At 38.1% G+C, this 14,501-nt stretch overlaps 1 pseudogene; it reads right to left on the reverse strand.

The window, feature by feature from the left end:
- On the reverse strand, positions 5,144-6,216 carry Gm15596 (predicted gene 15596; annotated as a pseudogene).

The following is a 14,501-nucleotide window of genomic DNA, read 5'->3' on the forward strand; positions in this document are numbered from 1 at the left end:
TGCTCTATAAACATCCTCTTGTGCTTCAGCTATTCTGTATATTTGCTCTCCACACCTAGATCCTGTCAACCATTATTTTTTCATTTAGCATCTTAACAATCATGAATTTTCTAATAGGCATATAATATAAATCATATACTTATATAAACTTTTCATGCCAGTGTTTTTTAAAATTATGATTAGCAATTTGTAAGTTTAATAATGCACTTTTCTGGCTTCATAACTCATTCTTTTTTTTTTTTTTTGCTAATCAGTATTCTGTTATGTAGATATAGGGGTTTGTTTGTGTACTAAGTGATTGAACAACACTTGTTCTAGCTTTCAGCAATTATGAATGAAGCTATTACATACATTGGGATTCAGATATGTCTCTGTCTCCCTGTGTCTCTCTGCCCCCTCTGTGTATACATAATGTTTTCAGATCAGTTGAGTAAATACTTAGGAGCATGACTGTTGGATTATATAGTAGGACCATATTTAATTTTACCAATAACATTATATTCTAATCTCTCTAGAATTTGTTATCACAGGTTTTAAAATTTCAGCCTGATAGTATGCCAGGGTTGTTTTAAGTTGCAAGTTCACAACAGCAAACAAGGATACATAACTTTCCATATGCTCCTATATTTTATATGCATCTTCATTGCTGTAGTGTCCAGGTGTTTTGCTTTCTTTTTAATTGGATTTTTTTCTTGTTGTTGAGTTTTATTTTTCTTTACTTTTGAAGTAAGTAAATAAAAGATTGTTGAGAAAATATGCTTTTTTAAAAGTCCTAAAGAAGTGTACAGTACCCATTTCACTTTTCTTTTTCCATGTAAAAATAACCATGAGACTAAGAGACTAAGGTCAGCAATCGCTAAATCATTAGAGGATGTAAACATTGGGATACAAATGTATACTACTGACTACTTACGTTTGTTATTGTGCTAAAATTTTAATTTTTAGGTCAAATCATTTAATTCTTAATACAACCTTTAGTAATAGAAGCTCTTGATTCCCTCACTTTAGCAACGGAGGAAACACCATATATATGTGTGTGTGTGTATGCTTAATATATTTAGTAATGTATATATATATGTATATATATATACATATATACATATATACATATATATATATAATTTTAGGTATTTGAATGTTGGCCTTCATGTGCAACTGCAGCCTGTAGACTCCAGAAGAGGGCATTGAATAGCCTGGATCTGCAGTCAAACAGGTGTATGAACTACTATGTCTCCACTGGGAATCAAATCTAGGTCCTCTAGAAGAGTATGAACTGCTCTTAACCTCTAAGCCATCTCTCCAAACTCCTGCATACATTTATTTAGATAGGATTTCACTATGTTACCTAAACTAACCATAAGAAAAAGATAGTATATTTTAGGAAAGAGATGATCTAATGCTTGCTACCTGCATAGCCACAGGAAAGAGTATTTTACATGTATTGAGTAAATACAAAACACATTATAGAAAGCGGTGTATCAAGATTATTATGGTTGTCTTAAGCATTGAACGCATTTGGGTTTGTATGAGAACACATTGAAGTGAACCAGTAAAGTTCTTAGTTTTTGCAGGTGCTATTGATTTTTTTTAATGTTTTAAATTTTTTATTGGATATTTTATTTATTTACATTTCAAATGTTCTCCCCTTTCCTGGTTTTCCCTCTGGAACCCCCTATCGCATCCCTCTCTCCCTGCTTTTATGAGTGTGCTCACCCTTCCACCCACCCACTCCTGCCCCCTTGCCTTGGTATTCCCCTACACTGGGGCATCGAGCCTTCCCAGGACCAAGGGCCTCTCCTTCTATTGATATCTGACAAAACCATCCACTGCTACATATGCAGCTGGAGCCATGGGTCCCTCCACATGTACTCCTTTGTTGGTGGTCTAGTCCCTAGCATCTCTGAGTGGTCTGGTTTGTTGATACTCCTGTTCTTCCTATGGGGTTGCAAACCCCTTCAGCTCCTTCAATCCATTCCCTAACTCCTCCATTGGGGACCCGTGCTTACTCAAATGATTGACTGCTTGTATCCACCTCTGTATTGATCTTTCATGTGATTTCTCATTGTCATTTTCTTGAAAGCAAGCATGATAAGAATTCTAAAAGACAGCAAGAGTCGTGGTCAAATCAGGTCTTGAAAACATAGCAGTGCAATCGCAGCTGTGGCTAGCTCTATGGCTGGCGATGAGCCTGTAGCACGGGACTGGATGTTCTACCATGTCTCTGGCTCTCCTCCAGGGAGCTGTCAGTATCTGGGTTCCCACAGTGCTGAGCACAAGGCAGGTGCAAAAAGGTTCAAGGTTTCTGTTCCCCATTAGAATTGAGGGCATGCAGTTCCTCTAACTTGAAGGATGGTGGGGTGGAATTCCTGCTCTGTTTTGAGGGAAGGAAGGGAAGATCTGTGCATTGAATAAGTTCCAGAACCTGATATAACTCTTCATATTCCTCAGCCTGTCTTTGATAGGAGTGAGAAATATCCAGGATCTTTTGAGAGAAACTTGGCTGTGATATTTCCCATTCTTGAAGCTTCTGGATTTTGTTTGTTTATTTGTTTGCTTTTGTTTTATATTTATAATTAGTATTGTTAATAAGTAAAAATTAAATGCAATCGAGATTGTACACACTTTTTAAAAAGAATAACTGATGATAAATTAGTGCTAGTAGTGAAAGAATGTAGTTATACAACTGGTTCAAAGTTATCTGAGGGAAATATTTTCTTATTCTCAACAGGTATTTTTTTGTGACTGTATCTAATAGCTGTAGAGAACATCTTGTTTTTGACACTAATCCACAAGTGGGGTAGTCATGCAGTCCTGGGGTAGGGATAAAGAAGTGGAGATTTAAGACTACAATAGATTTTGAGAAGGATATTAATGCTCACCACTTACTTTAGGATCCAAAAGCTAATACTTTGCTTTGTCCAAGTTTTAGTCAAACTTAATTCTAAGATATTAGATGTTGCACCAGCGTCTGCCTTTTTTCCCCCCTGCATCCTCAACAAGACAAATAGCCGATAGGCTTTTCAGAAACATTGGTGGAACTAGAAAGTATCCTTATTGGAGGGATTCATTTCTTTTCCTTGCTTTGAAAAAAAAAAAAGGTTAGAATTTGTCTCATGATTATAATGTTGTACATCTATGCCTTTTGCCATGTTTATGTAATGATGTATATGTGTATGCTCTATCTACCTATCTATCTATCTATCTATCTATCTATCTATCTATCTATCTATCTATCAATGGAACATATATGCCATCTTTCACTTCTTGGAGTACAAATATGGTCCTAGGACTCAATACATATTAAATATTGAGGTTCTTGAGAGATCCGGAAGTCCCCTTTTAAGTTTGTCTTCCACTCTACCTGTCCAGGACCAGGATTTACTTGTTACAATGGCATATTCTCATTTCTATACAACAGAAGAGTGTGAGTGTAGTCTGACCAGGCTAGGCTCTTTCTGCTGTTGGCTTCTGTCACAGCAACATTTGCCTGGTGAAGGTAGTTCTTGGGCTTGCTTAGAACTTCACTAGAAGAGGGGAAGAAATGAGAAGATAGAAAAATGCATCATATAAATATATGAAGATGTCAGTGAACAAATGAGGCCCTTTCAGTTTCTTCATCTACTGTTGTCTTATTAGCATAGCATACAGGCCTCAGAAGGCTCTTGCATTCCCATTATTAGTCTCAGTCGGCATTACCTTATAAACTATTCCATCCTGGGTCCCATCCCCATTTCCATCCACAGACTAACTGGATGCACTCAATGAAGGCCAAAGAAAAAGAAAAGAAACACTCCCTTTGTGATATGTCCTGTTTTCACCCACACAGAGAAGCAAGAGAACAAAATGTACAGTGCAGATCCTCTCAGCTAATCAAGACTGTTCTCTCTGGTCTAGCTGTACGCAGAGCACAGTGACTACACATTCACCTATGAGGGCACGCCATCAGGTTTATTCAAATTCTGATGATCCCTCTTGAATTTATGTAGTGTTCACCTTTTGTAACTAAGTTTATTTATTTGAAAACTGATATATTTTTGTTACTTAAACATACTAATTTTATATTTTTCCTGAGATAAAATGGCATTTATATAGCAAAATATATATACATTGTATAAGTACTTTCTTACAAAGATTTGTTCACTAATAATCGAATCTGTATTCGAAGGTAAAACTTTGCAGTGGTCAAATCTGCTTAAATGAAAATGATGTAAATTTGTTAATCTGATTTTACTTCATTAGAACCACTAGGCTTCCAGAAAGAATGTAAACATTCATATGTCTTTAAATACAAGTTTTGGCATATAAACTCCAAATGCTGCTACCCTCTGTCAGGCTTGCTGCTGGACAACAGCTGTACAGGCAAGCAAGAAATCACAGTCGCTGTCAGCTCCCACAATGCATAGAGGCCCTGGTCGCTGAGCAGGAGTGGCTTGTCCTTTTGACCATTTGGATTAATCACCATAGCTGCACCAATTGCAACGAACATGGAGATCAATAAGTAACCATCAAAGAGCTCTGAAATAACAATAACATTTAGATTGTCTGTGCAGAATAACTAAACCAAGACAGAGAATATAAGACTATTAATTCTTAAATTTTAGCCTTCCAGACCACCCTCCAAATTAATTGGTAATCAGCCTTACATTCTGTCCCTCATACCTTACCTTTTAAAATTATAAATGAGTACAAAAATGATTATAAAGTGAATTTTTAAAACTTTAGTTGGAGTTGTTGACCATAAAGACAGTGAATGATAACTGTAAGTTTCTGAGTACAAGCTCTTTCATAATTGAGTTGTGGGGGCAATGTTTCCTTGAAGTTAAATGTATGTTGTCTTTTAGACATTAGATTGAGGATCATATATTGGACTGGACTTTGATAATCCAAGACTTTAAAGATCACTGTGAGTACCCATGTGCAGTAATATTCCCATCAATCTATGTTCATAATCTACATTTTAAAATCACCATGTGACCTGCTTTATTGTAAACCATCCACTTAGAGAAGAGCTAGAAATAAGTGAATCATCTGCTCTTGTGGTCCCTGTACTTCACTGACTTGTTAAATGTAACACAGAAATTCCACAGAACTTATGGGCAAAGTTTTACTATTTCCCCCAGTGGAGTTCAATTTTTTTTTTTTTAACTGTCAAACTGGGCAGTTTTATATTCCTTTACAACTTAGTAAATACTTGATGACTGCACGTGGGGTAAGGCTGCTCGGTGGTTCAGAAAGACCCCAGGGACGGTGTTTTCCTGACAGGGTGTGGTCTTCAGTAGTGAGTGGAATGACGTGTATGAGTGACGTCACTGTCAGACCAGCAAGACCGCATTTATGCACCCATCGTTCTCAGGATTGTTGGTAACTTGGGCGTACTTTCCCCAAATAACCTTGCCTCCTTGTGTCACAAGGCCCAGCTCGCTCACATTCACTTCAATAACTGTACCTTTGGTGATCACACCCAGGGTTGTATATAATGGGGATGATGGATTCTTTTTCACACCGAGAATAGGCAGGCAAAAGGTAGCTTTCAGCTCAGGGTGTGTGACATGGGCTTTTTTGAAACGTAGACCCATAGGCCTAATGAACCTTTCATATTTAGGTGGTTTTCTTGTAAAGCCATCGCCAACAGAGCAGACTTTAGTTTCCATTCTCTTTCATGCCTTCTTTTTCCTTTTTCCTGATCGAATAACTTTCAATACTTCTGTTTCTCCTTGGGCACGAACTTTGGGTAGAGGGACCTCCCATTTTCCCGCCTTTTCTTTCCGTTTCTGCTTAATCCTGTTGGGAAGTACTTTTGCTCTCGACTGGCCCTCTCTGTCCAGCAGATAGGCGGAGACTGCTCCCTGCGGAATCTTCTCTTCATCCTTCTGCTTGGGGTTTCTCTTCTCATGCATCTTAATAGTCTTTTTCATTTGTATTTTCTCAGCATGGCGCTGTTTATGGTAGAGCTTAGCCTTCAGGCCAATCATTTTTTTTTGCCTTCTTTGAACGTTCATGGGCCTCCCAACCTTCTTTCTTTCTCTTTTTCTCATGGTAGTCCAAACGATATCCATATCGTTTGCGGTGCAATTCAATATATTCATTTTGTGGCATGATGACAGCCGCGGAGCACCGGTCTGCGACCTCCCGGGTCTCAAAAAACTCTTAATTTCTGGATGTCACTGGTCCACGAGCCTGCCTCATTCAGCCCGGGACGGGAAAGGGTAGTCCTTTTCGGAGTTCAAATTTATTAAACTATTATTTTAGCTCTGTAGCTAACATCTGGCTTTCAGCATGACACTATCAATGAAAATTTAACTTGATGTTAAGAATTCTCTTGTATGTAGAAAAACTTCAGTGGGAAAATAAAAAGAGAATAGATATAAATAATAGAACATTTCAGGATCAAAATTTTAGGAAACCCCAGAAGATTCATTAGTGTCTGTCTTCATGACAAAGCTATATTCTGTATATACTCTAATTTTTCCAGCTCATTAGTAACATTAATAACATTCCTGTTTTGCATAGCTGGAGGAGCTTTTAGAATTTCTGCCTAAGGAACTACCTTTAATATTCAGAAGATCCACCAGAGTACCAAATTTCATCTGGTCCCAGTTGTTACAAATATACTACCATAGATGAGCTGAAAATCAGAGGCAACAGGAAACAGACCTGGAAAAGGCTTCAGTGTGCAAGGTCAGAAGCTTGTCTATAAAATGCAACTTTGCATATAAATCAAAATTATCTTACCCTTGTAAGAGTATTTGATTTACTCATTTTCCTGTCAGTTTATCCAGCTAAATAATATCAAAAGAAGCAGGAAGCCAAAGTTTCTGAGAACTCTGATAGAAGGCTCAACAGTCTGTAGTATTTTTTTTTGCAAGTTAACCTGAGTTTCTGATGCATAACCACTGTACATAAAGATAATTTTGAACATTTCTTGGATGTTTATAAAGTTCTCAATCCTATATATTCATGTATCATATTTATTGACTTTCATCTCAACTAAGGGCTTATTTTCAGCCTGTCTTTCTCACATATCTGGTAATCTTTTGAGATGCTGTTTGTCATGGTTTCGGGACTACAGACTGGTTCTAGTAACAGCTTTGTGAAGAGGCTTGAGATGCTATTAAACATCTTGGTATAATACACAGAGCATCCTCATATCAAAGAATAATTCAACTGCATGTGTAATGGCACAGAAATAGAGACATTTCTAGTCCACAAAATAAATAACTATTTGATGGGAGTGTTTAATCTAATTTGGAGGGAAGAAAAGCTTTACATAAGAGGTGCAGGCTTTAATTTTAGCACTTGGGAGGCAGAGGCAGGTGGACTTCTATGAGTTCTAGGACAGCCAGGGCTACAGAGAAAGCCTATCTCAAAAACAAACAAACAAAGAATAGAGTAGACTTATCTAAAGTCACACAGCTAAGTAATTGATGGCACCAGGTTTACCTTTCAAACTTAGCTTTTGTTGCCTTAAAACTCAAGTGACTTTTATATACTCTAGTACAGTTTCCAGAGAAAAATTGGTAACTATGAGTAAATTCTGTGTTTCAATGGAAATACTATCTTATTCTGTATATCAGCCATACTATCAGGCTCCTATTTTCTGAAAGCTTAAACAGCAGCTACTCATACCTGAGTGGCTTTAGATTCCCTCTTTAGGATGTCATTTCATCTACTGGATCAGTAACTACAACACAGAATGATTGCTTAGTTGTTCTTGCTGCATTACTTAAAATGAGTTAAAAACAAACAATCAAATGAACACCCCAGAAGACATTATTTCTGTCTCCATTTCTGTGGAAGTTCTATATGAATACCAAATGTGTGTGTGTGTGTGTGTGTTTTCATGAGTGTTTATAAACAGATTTGTCAGACTAGCTGTACTGTTGGCATCAGAAAACATGCCCAACTGATCTGACTATGTAACAAGGCCCCTCTTGCCTTAAAACAGCTTCGTAAGACTGGGATATGTATTTGCACTGAGGGATCCCCGGGGCAAGGTATGGAAAAGCTGTGACTGCCCCTACCTCCTACTTTTAATAAGTTTTTAAGCATAGCCATCCTGTCCATGTGAAACTAATGAGGTCTGCTTTCTCTCTTTAGGAATTTTGTCTTCCTATGAAGAAACTTTTTCATCCTTCTACTTGCCTAGATTTCAGTATATCCACGATTGCTACCCATTTATGATAAAGATCCTTCAGGAAAGATTCTGATACACTCAAATTAAGTTGAACGTGATGGATCAGAGTGAGATGTAGTATAAGTACACTCTTCTGATCTCTAATGGGGAGCACCTGAGCCACTTTCTAGCAGGTCAAGAAGCATGTGACAGGAAGCTTAGGTCATTTGTGGAAAGCACCTGGCACACTGCTGGCACATTTTAAGAGGTGCCAAGTAGACATGGGCTACTTTTGTCCTCCTTTCTTTCTTTTCATCAACCTTTCCCACTTCATTCCTTCCTCTTTTTCTCTTTCAGTCCTCTCAGTATACTTTCAAAAGTATGACATGAGAGTGAATATTACTCATCTATACTAAAGAACAGCTCTCCCTAAAATACCAGTCAACCCTGCAGATGAATGTGCAACTATTAAGTGCTAGGGCAGACAAAGGCTGCTTAGCTCCACATTGCATTCTGCTCTTTCATTATTACTGACTGATCACACTGTGGCTAGGACTGAGAGTGTGGGACAAGCTACTCAATGCTCTGCCCTGAAAAGCATCCCAAGCCACCTGTGTTATTACCAATCTGCCAAGCAACTTAATTTGAAAATTAATAAACCATTATTTCTCAAGTTCTTCCTCTGCAGTATGTGATATTAGTTAGCTTTACATGAGCATGTCATAAGGATTAAAAGAGGCAAACTACACTGTAATTTACTCAAGACATATGGTAAATATCTAATGAATGGAAGTTATTATAATATTATATGATGATATGACTGGTATTTGAATATCTTAAAGAGAAAAATCAGCATATCTTGGAATCACCCTTTTTGTTTATCCTAATCTGTTGGTTTCTTTTGAGGTTCTCATTTAGAGCTTCAGTCAGAATCTTACCTATATCTGAATGTATTTCCTGATATATTTTCACATTTGTATCAGGCATGTATATAGATATAAATTCTGTATATCATTTCTTAATTATTTCACTTGGACTTGTCTAATTTGCTGAAATCTGTCCAAACAAGTTTGGACTGTGATGTTTTACGATAAAAATCTAGGGTGGATATATACTCTTAGAACGGATTATACTGCTTACAGAACATTTATCAAAGATATATAACCCTTGTGGCTTCTTGGTCTGTAGGTTTCTGCTTTTCCATCTTATTGAACAGCTGTGTAAGTTTTGACTTCATGAGACTAATACGAGGAGAAAGGGGTTGTGAGAGAATAGGAATGCATGGTGGGAGATTTGATTAGAAGTAATCTTTCACACTGATGGGGCTGAAGGTTTGGGACCACATCTGAGTTTGAATCCACTAATGTGAACATGTACTTCAATGCTTCATTACCTAGAAATGGCATAATAGGCATAGTAGTATAGGCACAGTTATTGAGTGAATGGTTCCTGGAAACTGCAAGGACTTTTCACTGTCCTTGCTAGAGGAAGCAGCGTGAGATCCCCTGCAGTCGTGCAGCTTGGCCAGTTTGATGGGCTCTGAAACTTAATTCTTCAGTTAGTGTCACGTGATGGTGAAAACAAGGAAGAACTGATAACAAATTTGTTTCAGAATCTGTGTATCATATGTGATGGGTCACACTAGCATTTACAAACAAAGGTGAGGGTGGGGAAAGGATAAATCAAGTTCAGTCACAGGGATGTGAAAAGTCAACCGTGAGAACCAAGTTTCAATCTTGTCATACTGGAGAGAGAAAAACACACAAGGAGAGTACTTGAAAATGATAAGTCAGAAGACATAGAAACTTTCCTGTAGTGTCTATCTGTAACAACTTCATCTTTGTGTTATTTTTTCTTTTTAAATCAAATTTGGCTACTAAAAATTAAATGTCTTTACAGCTATTTCAAGGTAAGGAAAAAGCTGGTGTAGATACAGGAACTAGAGCTATAAAGCCTCTTGGCCACAAGATTCATTAATTTAAATTTATTTTCTTATCTTAGAAGTATTATGAACTATATATTTTACTTGTGTCATAATTTGATGCCCACAAGTCAAAAATTAGATAATTCACAAGTAAATACCCTTGCTTTTTTTTGTTTGTTTTGGTTTTTCAATTTTGTATTAGATATTTTCTTCATTTACATTTCAAATGCTACGGTCTGGCAAGAATCAGGCCTCAAAACTTTCAAACTCTAATTTTGGAACAGTCAGCCCTAAATGGGATATCTCTATCAAATCTATCAAACAGTCAGCCCTAAATGGGATCTATCAAATCCCTGCCTTCGGGGGTCAGGGAACCCTTCAGAAGAGGCAGAAAGAGTCTAAACCAGAGAAGATGGAGAAAATCATGAAGACAAGGCCCTCTAAATCAACATGGTCATAGCCCATATGAATGTAGACACTGAGGAAGCATGCATGGAGCCGTTATGACACCAGATCCTTTGTGTGTATATTATAGTTTCCAGTTTAGCATTATTTGTGGGATTACTGAGTGTTCGAACAAGTCACTCTCTTTCTTATGCCCCTGTTTCTTATGGGCTCTGTTTCTTTTCTCTCTCTCTCTCTCTCTCTCTCTCTCTCTCTCTCTCTCTCTCTCTTTTTTAATTAGGTATTTTCCTCATTTACATTTCCAATGCTATCCCAAAAGTCCCCCATCCCCTCCCTCCCATCCCCTCCCCCCCTCCCACTTTTTGGCCCTGGCGTTCCCCTGTACTGGGGCATATAAAGTTTGCAAGTCCAATGGGCCTCTCTTTCCAGTGATGGCCGACTAGGCCATCTTTTGATACATATGCAGCTAGAGTCAAGAGCTCCGGGGTACTGGTTAGTTCATATTGTTGTTCCACCTATAGGGTTGCAGATCCCTTTAGCTCCTTGGGTATTGTCTCTAGCTCCTCCATTGGGCTCTGTTTCTTATGGGCTCCTTTCTGATTGTTTTGTCCAAGTCTAATGTGTTTTTAACTTTTATTTTATTTTATTTTATTATTATCCTTTAGAAGCCTGTTTGTTTCCTAATGATGGATAGAAAGGGAGCGATCCAGATGACACTGGAGATGGGAAGGAACTAAGAGGAATGGAGGGAGGGTAAATAGTAATCAGGATATATTATATGAAAAAAAATGCTTTCTTTATGTGTTTGTTTGATTTTGGTTTTTCTTTTTTTTTTTTTTTTTTTTTTTTTTTTTTTTTTTTTTTTTTTTTTTTTTTTTTTTTTTTTTTTTTTTCTTTCCATTTTTTATTAGGTATTTAGCTTATTTACATTTCCAATGCTATACCAAAAGTCCCCCCCATACCCACCCACCCCCACTCCCCTACCCGCCCACTCCCCCTTTTTGGCCCTGGCGTTCCCCTGTTCTGGGGCATATAAAGTTTGTGTGTCCAATGGGCCTCTCTTTCCAGTGATGGCCGACTAGGTCATCTTTTGATACATATGCAGCTAGAGTCAAGAGCTCCGGGGTACTGGTTAGTTCATAATGTTGATCCACCTATAGGGTTGCAGATCCCTTTAGCTCCTTGGGTACTTTCTCTAGCTCCTCCATTGGGAGCCCTGTGATCCGTCCATTAGCTGACTGTGGGCATCCACTTCTGTGTTTGCTAGGCCCCGGCATAGTCTCACAAGAGACAGCTACATCTGGGTCCTTTCGATAAAATCTTGCTAGTGTATGCAATGGTGTCAGCGTTTGGATGCTGATTATGGGGTGGATCCCTGGATAAGGCAGTCTCTACATGGTCCACCCTTTAATCTCAGCTCCAAACTTTGTCTCTGTAACTCCTTCCAAGGGTGTTTTGTTCCCACTTCTAAGGAGGGGCATAGTGTCTACACTTCAGTCTTCATTTTTCTTGAGTTTCATGTGTTTAGGAAATTGTATCTTATATCTTGGGTATCCTAGGTTTTGGGCTAATATCCACTTATCAGTGAGTACATATTGTGTGAGTTCCTTTGTGAATGTGTTACCTCACTCAGGATGATGCCCTCCAGGTCCATCCATTTGGCTAGGAATTTCATAAATTCATTCTTTTTAATAGTTGAGTAGTACTCCATTGTGTAGATGTACCACATTTTCTGTATCCATTCCTCTGTTGAGGGGCATCTGGGTTCTTTCCAGCTTCTGGCTATTATAAATAATGCTGCTATGAACATAGTGGAGCATGTGTCCTTCTTACCAGTTGGGGCATCTTCTGGATATATGCCCAAGAGAGGTATTGCTGGATCCTCCGGTAGTACTATGTCCAATTTTCTGAGGAACCGCCAGACGGATTTCCAGAGTGGTTGTACAAGCCTGCAATCCCACCAACAATGGAGGAGTGTTCCTCTTTCTCCACATCCACGCCAGCATCTGCTGTCACCTGAATTTTTGATCTTAGACATTCTGACTGGTGTGAGGTGGAATCTTAGGGTTGTTTTGATTTGCATTTCCCTGATGATTAAGGATGTTGAACATTTTTTCAGGTGCTTCTCTGCCATTCTGTATTCCTCAGGTGAGAATTCTTTGTTCAGTTCTGAGCCCCATTTTTTAATGGGGTTGTTTGATTTTCTGAAGTCCACCTTCTTGAGTTCTTTATATATGTTGGATATTAGTCCCCTATCTGATTTAGGATAGGTAAAGATCCTTTCCCAATCTGTTGGTGGTCTCTTTGTCTTATTGACGGTGTCTTTTGCCTTGCAGAAACTTTGGAGTTTCATTAGGTCCCATTTGTCAATTCTCGATCTTACAGCACAAGCCATTGCTGTTCTGTTCAGGAATTTTTCCCCTGTGCCCATATCTTCAAGGCTTTTCCCCACTTTCTCCTCTATAAGTTTCAGTGTCTCTGGTTTTATGTGAAGTTCTTTGATCCATTTAGATTTGACCTTAGTACAAGGAGATAAGTATGGATCGATTCGCATTCTTCTACATGATAACAACCAGTTGTGCCAGCACCATTTGTTGAAAATGCTGTCTTTCTTCCACTGGATGGTTTTAGCTCCCTTGTCGAAGATCAAGTGACCATAGGTGTGTGGGTTCATTTCTGGGTCTTCAATTCTATTCCATTGGTCTACTTGTCTGTCTCTATACCAGTACCATGCAGTTTTTACCACAATTGCTCTGTAGTAAAGCTTTAGGTCCGGCATGGTGATTCCACCAGAGGTTCTTTTATCCTTGAGAAGAGTTTTTGCTATCCTAGGTTTTTTGTTATTCCAGATGAATTTGCAAATTGCTCCTTCTAATTCATTGAAGAATTGAGTTGGAATTTTGATGGGGATTGCATTGAATCTGTAGATTGCTTTTGGCAAGATAGCCATTTTTACAATATTGATCCTGCCAATCCATGAGCATGGGAGATCTTTCCATCTTCTGAGATCTTCTTTAATTTCTTTCTTCAGAGACTTGAAGTTTTTATCATACAGATCTTTCACTTCCTTAGTTAGAGTCACGCCGAGATATTTTATATTATTTGTGACTATTGAGAAGGGTGTTGTTTCCCTAATTTCTTTCTCAGCCTGTTTATTCTTTGTGTAGAGAAAGGCCATTGACTTGTTTGAGTTAATTTTATATCCAGCTACTTCACCGAAGCTGTTTATCAGGTTTAGGAGTTCTCTGGTGGAATTTTTAGGGTCACTTATATATACTATCATATCATCTGCAAAAAGTGATATTTTGACTTCCTCTTTTCCAATTTGTATCCCCTTGATCTCCTTTTGTTGTCGAATTGCTCTGGCTAATACTTCAAGTACTATGTTGAAAAGGTAGGGAGAAAGTGGGCAGCCTTGTCTAGTCCCTGATTTTAGTGGGATTGCTTCCAGCTTCTCTCCATTTACTTTGATGTTGGCTACTGGTTTGCTGTAGATTGCTTTTATCATGTTTAGGTATGGGCCTTGAATTCCTGATCTTTCCAGAACTTTTATCATGAATGGGTGTTGGATCTTGTCAAATGCTTTTTCTGCATCCAACGAGATGATCATGTGGTTTTTGTCTTTGAGTTTGTTTATATAGTGGATTACATTGATGGATTTTCGTATATTAAACCATCCCTGCATTCCTGGAATAAAACCTACTTGGTCAGGATGGATGATTGCTTTAATGTGATCTTGGATTCGGTTAGCGAGAATTTTATTGAGGATTTTTGCATCGATATTCATAAGAGAAATTGGTCTGAAGTTCTCTATCTTTGTTGGATCTTTCTGTGGTTTAGGTATCAGAGTAATAGTGGCTTCATAAAATGAGTTGGGTAGAGTACTTTCTACTTCTATCTTGTGAAAAAGTTTGTGCAGAACTGGAATTAGATCTTCTTTGAAGGTCTGATAGAACTCTGCACTAAACCCGTCTGGTCCTGGGCTTTTTTTGGCTGGGAGACTATTTATAACTGCTTCTATTTCTTTAGGGGATATGGGACTGTTTAGAAGGTCAACTT

This window comes from Mus musculus, chromosome 6, assembly GCF_000001635.26.
Source record: "Mus musculus strain C57BL/6J chromosome 6, GRCm38.p6 C57BL/6J".
NCBI lineage: Eukaryota > Metazoa > Chordata > Mammalia > Rodentia > Muridae > Mus > Mus musculus.